This window comes from Ambystoma mexicanum, chromosome 12, assembly GCF_040938575.1.
Source record: "Ambystoma mexicanum isolate Mex_15411 chromosome 12, UKY_AmexF1_1, whole genome shotgun sequence".
Taxonomy (NCBI): Eukaryota; Metazoa; Chordata; class Amphibia; order Caudata; family Ambystomatidae; genus Ambystoma; species Ambystoma mexicanum.
In genome coordinates, this window is record NC_090936.1 from 1,010,706,185 (window position 1) to 1,010,714,936 (window position 8,752).

Here is an 8,752-nt window from a genome sequence, read left to right on the forward strand (position 1 = left end):
CGATAGCAAGAGTGTATCCCCCTCCATCTGCCTGTACTTGGTGTCCATGCGTCGATTGACCGGCTGGACGGAGTGGGGCTCAAGCCAACCCTTCTTGGCCAGGGTGACTATATCTGTCTGCAGTGGAATTCCTGTTTTAGCAGAGGGGCGTTGCGTGAGGACTTCTGTGAGGACCCCCTGTGCGGGTCGCTCGACCTCGGGTTGAGGAAGGCCCAGGTACTCAGTCAGCCCTGCAAGACGTTCATGGAAGGCCTTGGCTGAAGATGGCGTGTCGGGGTCCTCCTCATCGTCCGTGTCCGCCTTGGGGTCAGGAGGATCTTGCACCCGTGGAGTGTCGGGAGCCGGACGCTTGGGTACTGGGACCAGAGGTTGTGGAGGAGGCTGGTACGGAACCGCCTGAGGAACCGGTTGGGGGGGCAGAGCCGGTGGCAAAAGCTCCGCTGGGGCTGGAGGCGCTGGTGGAGGAGCCCGAGGTGCTGGAAGCACCTCCCTGATGGCATCCCTGAGGATCACCCCCATCCAAGGGGACTTCATGAGTCTGAGGAACCTCTCAAAGAACCTTTCCTCACAGGCTGGAGGGGCGGTAGGGGCTATAGACAGTAGCGGGCGGCTGCTATAGGTGCTGCATACCCTGCGCATATGGACGTAGCGGGAACCTGCCCTGCGCAAATGAAGGATAGGCTGTAGGCCACGTACCCGGTTGACACCAGTCCCACCTTGACACTCATTCTTTGCCGAATTCACGTTCCTGGTGCAGTGTTGGACGGGTGCTGATGTCTGGCTCGGCGGCCATCTTGTCGAGCTGCCTTCCACATGCCTGCGTCGTGTTGCTCAGCTCACTGGGCCCAGCCTCCTCCAGGACTCAGTGTGGATCATGAGGCCTACCCTGCTCATCAGGCCGAGGCCTGGTAGGTGCAACACCCTTGGGCCGGTAGAGCTGCGTTTAGGCGCCCTCTCGTCCATATTGCTGGTACTAGGGCGTGGCCCCTTGGTTGAAGACCCAGTACAAGGACCTTCCGGTCCCTCAACATTGTCACCAGGAGGATCTGAGGATCCCTCGATCCGTAGGCCGGCAGCGGGGGGGCCTCAGTGCACGCGCTGGTGGTAGAACCTGGGCGGTCCCTCCCGTGCAGCGAGTCCTTCGGAAGGAGTTTCCCTTGTGGGGTGCAATGGAGAACAGAGGCCATACCTTGGGCCTGGACCAATGTTTGACAAAGTCCTTCAGGTCCTCTGAAGGCGATTTCTGGAAGACCTCCCTCCACCTGGCTAGCCTGTTCTTCAGAGACCTCGATGACAGGGCATTGCACGCTGTACCAGCTTGCCAACCGTGGTGTGGGCCAAGGCAACGTAGGCAGAGGGCATGGGGGTCTGAAGTTGGGAAGAGCCCGTCCCAGGATGGACACCTGCTGAACCCTGTGGAAGTCTACATGCGCCGGGGAGAAGCGCAACGCCTGAGGACAGAGTACCTGTTAAGATAAAGACAAAAAAGACAGAAGTATCCACACTTGGAATTACATGGCCAAAGTCAAACCCAGGAGCACTGGTGAATTTGGCCCGTTCTCGTTGATGCGAAAAAGTGGACTGAGGTGTGGCGCCAGAGGACGGAGTCAGGGCAGCGCATGCTCCCAGGGCCGCACACCCATGCGCCTCTAAATTTAAAGGGGAAGGTTTTTTCTGATGAAAAAAAGGTTCTGTCTCCCGTCCCTTGGAAGGGACGCCCATGCAGTATGGAGGAAAGGGGACGGGACATAAGAGTAACACGTGTACCCTTTTTGCCTCACTCATCTTGGTCCGCAAAACATCGCATAGTGCTAGATTTGCAAAGCATTCCTTCAACGCCCGTGAGGGGATTACTGATCCTTTCCCTGTACCATCACGTCCATCTTTAACGGGATCCAATCAATGCCAGGTTAAAATCGCCCGTAAATGATTTCACCTGCTGCAAATCCTTCTAGCTTAGTTACTACCTCTTGTAGGAACCTCACCTGCCCAGAGTTAGGTGCATATAATGTTGCCAAAGTAACCACTCTATACTCCATTTGTATCAGTAGAAATATACATCTACCCTCAGCATCCACGAGAGACTGCACTATTTTAGCATTGAGTGAGTCTTTGAGGCCCATCAATAACCCTAAAGTCTTCCCCCTTGCATTAGCTTGATATATTCTAGAGTAACACCACCATTTCAGTGCAAAATTATCGATCTTCTTGATGTTTCTTGTAACATGACATCTACATTTTACTTCATTAGAGTTTCTACCTTTTTCCACTTCACAGGGGTATTCAACCCCCTTACATCATAAGATATTACCATGAATATGTGCATGTTAGGCAGAATTATATGCAGTACCCTTTGAGAACACCACACACAATTAAGACCACAAGTGACAGTACAAATTCACCTTTGGTACAAGCCTGTACTACACAGAAAAAGTGGTAGCAGTAGCTAAGCAGCCAGACCTATCTCAAGAGTAAGTGGGCAGTATCAAATAGTTACACAAAGGACAGCAATTACTATGATTCAGGCAAACACTGACTCAAGGTTTTCAAGAACAACAATAGACGTTTATTTTACTCTTCAGTTGTAAAACATTTCACTATCATAAAGCAGTTTAAGAAGCACACTCTTAATACACCACACCACTCCCAATAAGTTCCAGATAAGTTAAGCTCACAAAATGAAGTGGGAGCAAATTGGCACTCTAGCAATTTAAAAGGGAGGGAAAGAAATTTAAATAGAAATTGAACCACACCAACAGGTACGTACTCAGGGTAACTGAGCAAGATGAACTACAGTGAGAATCAGGTAGAAAAGGCTTAGGGCAAAAGTCAATGGGTCAAAAGTCTTTTGATCAAGATCACACGGTTCAGGGTAGTTCGCGGTAAAGTTCGTGCCACGGATTCCGTACGAGGTTGGTTGGCAGAAAAGTTAGTTCAAAGAGAAGAGAACGACAAGCCCTCGGTTTGAAGAAAGATTTCAAACACTTTCACTGCGGCTGAACGAAACGAACAACCGGATTTGCACAGTACCTTAAAACAGAGAGGAAGATGTAGCTGAGGCAGACGTTCCTGGTAGTTCCTGCAGGCTCACGGTTCCTGAAGCGACTGTCGGACTGACAAGAAGTAGGAAGACTGGATGTCCTGCACTACCCAGGGAAGAAACCAGCAGCAAATAAAAGGTGTTCTCCTTAAAACCCAAGCAGGGTATGACCTTCCTGGCTATCCCGCCCACTGTAGCTCTGTACAGCGAATTCGACCAGAGGAGGGGTCCTGGCTTGCAGTTTGGGCGAACTGGTTGGTCCCACCAGCTCAAGGGAAGACGTTTCCTGGAGGATCTTCTCCGTCATCGTATTCTGAAGATTCTGACCTGCAGCAGGGCTGCACCGGACGGTTCAGTCGTTGTAAGGGTCCTCTTCTGTCAGCTCCTCGTTGGTTCTTTGGTTCCAGTGGCAACTCTGCCTTTCCAGTCCCAGAGACCTGCTTTTTATGCAGTTTTTCCCCCATTCATACAGCATGGCTGTCAATCACACAGCAGGGTGGCTTGTCCTGGCAAGGACAGTCACCCAGCCAATCACACAGGAGTGCGACTTGGGTTACCAAGGTAACCCATGGCAGGGATGCTAAGACCCCTCCCTCACATCCTGCCTACCCAGACTTTCAGGTGCCTTAAGGAGGGCTACTGTGCAGAAGCCAGTAAAAAGACGGCAAACAAAGGAATCAACCCCCGGTTTGGAGCGCAGAGTAAAACACAAGAAAGACTAACAAAAAGAAGGAACAAGTTACTTACCTGTAACTGTTGTTCTCCAGCATGGGTCTGGCATGGATTCACATGCTCATGAATATTCCCCGTCGTCAGGCTGGGAATCCTCGGTAAAGAAAAAACCAGTATCAGTTTCGTTTCTGATCTGTCTTTCGTAGTAATAACCAATCACTGGTCTCTGCGTCATACTGACCACAGCCAATGACTGCCCTCTACCTAAGCACCGCCTCTGGCAGCCATCTTCAGATTTGGAAGCACGTGAAGTGGCAGTATGACCAAGTGAAGAGCCGCAGAGGGGTAGGCGGGAGGGTTCGCATGTGAATCCATGCCAGACCCATGCTGGAGAACAACAGTTACAGGTAAGTAACTTGTTCCTTCTCCAGCATGGGGTCTGGCATGGATTCACATGCTCATGAATAAAGAATACATAGCAGTACACACATGCACAACCACGGGAGGTGGCAAAGGCTCAACATTAAGCATCACATCAACTCAACATTAAGCATCTTACCTCCTCACCAGGCTCACCTCAGGCGAACAGGTTGCGCAGCACTGCTTGGCCGACCCTGGACTCCTCCCTGGAATCCCGGTCGACGCAGTAGAATTTCGTGAAGGTGTGCGTCGACCTCCACGTAGCAGCCCTGCATATGTCCAGCAGGGGCACACCAGATAGGAACGCCGTGGTAGCTGCGATCGCTCTGGTGGAATGGGCTCTCGGACGGCCAGGCAGCGGTCGGTTTGCCAACCGATGACAGTACATGATACAGCCGGAGAGCCATCTGGAAATGGAAGCCTTCGAGAGAGCCTTCCCCTGATTGACAGGTCCAAAGTTCACAAAGAGTTGTGACGTCTTCCGAAAACACTTCGTGCGGTCTACGTAGAACTTCAGCGCTCTAGCCACATCCAGCGAGTGCAAAGTCCTCTCAGCCGACGACGAAGGCGACGGGAAGAACACAGGCAACACCAAGGGTTCGTTGAGATGGAAGTCCGACGGCACCTTGGGCATGAAGGAGGGGTGCGTCCTGAGCACTACCCTCGTGTCGTGGAAAGACAAGTACGGGGCCTTGCAGGAAAGGGCCTGGATCTCTCCCACTCGTCGTGCGGAGGTGATGGCCACAAGAAAAGCTGTTTTCCACGATAGAAACTTTAACGGGGCCGAGTGCAGAGGCTCGAACGGAGGTCCCATGAGCTTGGTCAGCACCACGTTGAGCTCCCACGCCGGGGCCGGAGCCTTCACCGGCGGGAACGATCTGAACAGTCCCTTCATGAACTCTTTCACCAGACGATGAGACCACAAGGACGTCCGCCCCGTGGTTCTGGTGTATCGGGAGATCGCAGCAAGATGAATCTTGATGGACGCGTGTGCCAGACCAGCTTTGGCCAGCGTCAGCAGGTACGGCAGTACTTGGGGAGCCGTAATCCGTAGAGGGTTAATCTTCTGTGCGTGGCACCAGACAGAGAACCTCTTCCATTTGTGTCCGTAGCATTTAAGAGTCGAGGACGCCCTGGCCTTTGCAAGAACCTCTCTGCAATCGGCCGGTATGTCGTATCCTCCAAACTCTAGCGCTGCAGGAGCCAGGCCTGCAAGTTCAGCGACTTCGGGTCGTGGTGGAGGATGGCGCCTCCTTCCCTGGAGAGTAGATCCGCGTCCGCCGGCAGCTTGATCGGCGGGGACGCTGACAAGTCCAGAAGGTCCGGGAACCATATCTGCCTCGGCCACGCAGGTGCGACGAGGATCATCCTGCACCGTGACCTCTTGAGCTGGTTGACGAGCCGGATTAGCAGAGGCAAGGGAGGGAACGCGTAGAGGAACAGGCCCTCCCAGGGGAACGAGAAAGCATCGCCCATGCTCCTCGTCTGGGGAAACCTGCTGGCGAACCTCCGGCACTTGGTGTTCGTTGCCGTCGCGAACAGGTCGATCTGGGGTGTGCCCCACCGTCGGAAGAGGCGATCCACCAGATCCTGCCGTAGTTCCCACTCGTGGCACGAGCGCAGCTCCCTGCTGAGTGAGTCGGCGATGGTGTTTTTTATCCCTGCCAGATGAAACGGTACCAGAAAAATCCCTTGGGCGACGGCCCAATGCCACAGGTCCTGCGCCTCCTTGGACAGCGCTGGGGACCTGGTTCCGCCCTGTTTCCTGATGTAAAACATGGTGGTGGTGTTGTCGGTGAAGATCCTCACCACCTTGCCCTTGAGGGACGGAAGGAAGGACCTGAGGGCCCAAAACACTGCACGGAGCTCCAGGACGTTGATATGCAGGGACTTCTCCGTCGGGAGCCAGAGTCCCCTTGCGTGCAGATTTTCGGTGTGCGCTCCCCACCCTTCCTGGGAGGCATCCGTGGTCACAGTCTCCTGGTGGGCTGGGGTCTGGAAGTCCATGCCCGCCGTCAGATGCGCGCGGGTGCCCCACCACCGTATCGCTCGTCGGAAACTCTCGTCGAGCTTGATCCTTTCCTCGAAGCTGCCCGTCGTCTGGATCCAGCGCGCATCCAGGAATTCTTGCAACGGGCGCATCCGGAGCCTGCACATGGGAATGAGGTAGATGCAGGAAGACATCATCCCGAGGAGGGACTTCTCACCTTGGCCGCGTCGGCCACCAACATCCGTTGCACCTTGCCCAAGATGGTCCTGGTCCTCTCCTCCGACGGGGAGGCCAGAAGGGACACTGTGTCGAGCCTCGCTCCCAGAAACAGTGCGACTTGCGCGGGCACCAGGTGGGATTTGGCGTAGTTCACGGAGAATCCCAGGTCCGTGAGGAGTTGACGGTCCTTGCCGTGTGGACCACGGCGAGCTCCCTCGTCTTGGCGCGGATGAGCCAGTCGTCCAGGTAGGGGTAGACGTGAATCCCCTCGCGGCGCAGCTGCGCCGCCACCGGTGCGAGGCACTTGGTGAATACCCTGGGTGCCGACCGTAGTCCGAAGGGGAGGGCTTTGAACTGGCAATGACGCCCTTGGACCACGAATCTGAGGAATTTTCGGTGCCCCTTTAGGATGGGAATGTGGAAGTAGGCATCCTCCAAATCCAACGACGATAGGAAGTCTCCTTCCTCCAGCTGACCCAGGACGTGCTGGAGGGTGACCATCCGGAACTTCTGCGCCTTGATGAACTTGTTCAGACGTCGCAGGTCTAGGATGGGGCGCCATCCTCCCGTCTTCTTCTTCACGAGGAAGTATCGCGAGTAGACTCCGGAGCCCCGAAGCCTCTTTGGGACGAGTTCGATGGCGCCCTTTCTGAGCATCGCCTTTACCTCCAGGAGAAGTTGAGGGACGTGAAGTTCTTTCCTGGCCACGGGGGGGACGCGCGGGCACCTTCTTTGAAACTCGAGCGCGTGGCCCCGGGCCAGGGCGTCCAGCACCCAACGGTCGGTGGAGATGGACTCCCACACGCTGACGAAGCCCGCCAGCCGGCCTCCCACCGGGGTGCTTCGGTGGGGGCCCGACCCCACGGCCGGTTCAATCCTGCTTGGACGCGGCCTTGCCGCCTTGACCTCCTTGGCGACGACGGCGGGGTCCGCTAGACTTGCCTCGTCCTCTGTAGGCCTCTTGCGACGACGAGCGGGCCGCTTGACGGTAGGAAGCGAAACCGCCGCCGGAACCTTTGGAGGCGCCCTTGCCTCCGCCGCTCCGAAAGGGCGTTCGTCGTTGCTGCAGGACTCCAAGGGCCCTGGCCGTCTCAGTATCCGCCTTGATGGCCTGAAGGGAATCGTCCACTGTCTTCCCAAACAGGTTGTTCCCGTCGAAGGGCATGTCCAGGACTCTGGTCTGGACGTCCTGCCGAAAGTCTGTAGCTTTGAGCCATCCACGACGTCGAAGGCAAACGCCGTTGCCCAGCTGGCGGAACCCAGTGTCGGCGATGTCCGTCGCCGCGGTGATGGCGTGGTCCGACGCCACCTCACCTTCCTGCAGGATCTCAAGGGCCTCCGCCCTCTTGTCCGGCAGAAAATCCAGCAAGGGAGCTATCTTGTACCAGAGCTCCCTGTCGTAGCGGGCCACGATAGCCAAGGCGTTGGCCGCTTTAATCGTCGTCGCTGCCGACGAGATGACTCTACGTCCCATAGCATCCAATTTCTTTCCCTCGCCGTCCGGCGGGGAAGTTGATGTGGAGGCCGCACCCCCCCCCCCGCTTTCTTCCTGGCTGCCGCGGAGACGACGGACTCCGGGGTAGGCTGCGCCCGGAGGCATAGGGGGGCCGTGTCCGGGACCCGGTACTTTTTCTCGTACCGGTCTCTTCTAGCTGGCGTCGTGGAAGGGTTCTTGAGGAGGGAAAGGCCCTCATCCCAAATGTCGTCCAACAGAGGCACTGCGAGGACCGTCTTCCTCTTGGCCTCGCGCCGCTGATAAAGGAAGCCTTCCTTTTTCTTCTCCTCAGGGCAGAGTTGGAAAAGCTCGGAAGCCCTGGAGATCATGGAGTGGAAAGATCCGATCTCGTCGGGCGGAGAAGCCCTGGTGGGAGGCGACGACGGAAAATCCTCGTCATATGCCTCGTCGTCCGTACCCGTCGCTGCCGTGTCAGTCCCCGTATCATCCCCTCGGGTGGACGGGGAGGAGGGCTGGACGGGGCGCGACGGTTGAAAAGGAGGTGGTGGATGGATCCTTCTTTTCTTGGTGGGGGGAACACCAGAAGGTCCCGGTTCTGGATCCCCCGACGGGAGAGGTTCCTCCGTCGGTAACGGTAGCCTCGTCCTTATCTCGGAGCATAAGGACTGTATGGCCAACAAAATGGCCGCCGAGTTGTCTTGCGGCGCTGGCAGAGGGGAATCCGACGGGCGAGCAGGGGCCCCGTCGGTATCCTCGACGATGTCGTCGTCGTCACCTGCGTCGGGGTCCATTCCGACGGGCTGGCCTTCTTCCACGCCTAGGCCGTGGCTTAAGACCTCGATCAGCTCCTCTTCTGAGGTTGAGGGCGAATCTACGACGACGCCCTGCCCCCCCTTCTTCCCCACGGAGGGTTTCACGGGGGTCCTATCGATGGGCACAAAGGAAGACTCCCTCC